This window comes from Bison bison, unplaced genomic scaffold (genome assembly GCF_000754665.1).
Source record: "Bison bison bison isolate TAMUID 2011002044 unplaced genomic scaffold, Bison_UMD1.0 scf7180017864518, whole genome shotgun sequence".
NCBI classification, from domain to species: Eukaryota; Metazoa; Chordata; class Mammalia; order Artiodactyla; family Bovidae; genus Bison; species Bison bison.
In genome coordinates, this window is record NW_011495071.1 from 19823026 (window position 1) to 19823464 (window position 439).

The 439-nt window shown below is 46.5% G+C and overlaps 1 protein-coding gene across 1 annotated transcript in view; it reads right to left on the bottom strand.

Annotated features, from left to right (window-relative positions):
• The window catches only part of TXLNG (taxilin gamma), a 56524-nt gene that overhangs the window by 24992 nt on the left and 31093 nt on the right, over positions 1-439 (bottom strand). The gene's annotated exons all lie outside the window — the stretch shown is intronic.

The window sequence follows — 439 nt, forward strand, 5'->3', positions numbered from 1 at the left end:
ACATTTCACAGCCCCTTTCGCATGACTCTCATTCGAAATTCCCATCAATAAAACGTGAGCCAGAGGAATGACTTTGCCTTCTGCAACAAAACTTTTCTTCTGAGAAGCACACATTCTTTCTCCCTCATCTCCTTCCCACTCTGGCTGGACAGAGGTCTCCAAGACCCTAAGAGACGGCAGAGCCATAGGGTGAAAGCAGCTGGGGCCCCTAAGCCCACACACATAAAGCCACCCTTCTTACCAAGAACACCCACACTGGACTACTAAATGAGAAAGCAAATACCTTGCTCTCTTCAAAGTCACAGACATTGTGAGAATTAGGTGTTAAGCAGCTCCCCCTGCTCTAACAGACAGCAGGCATGGGAGAGCAGGCTTCATTCTAGTATTTTATTCTCCACCAGTACTTTAAACTTACTTTCTCTTCTATCATCCTGGCCAA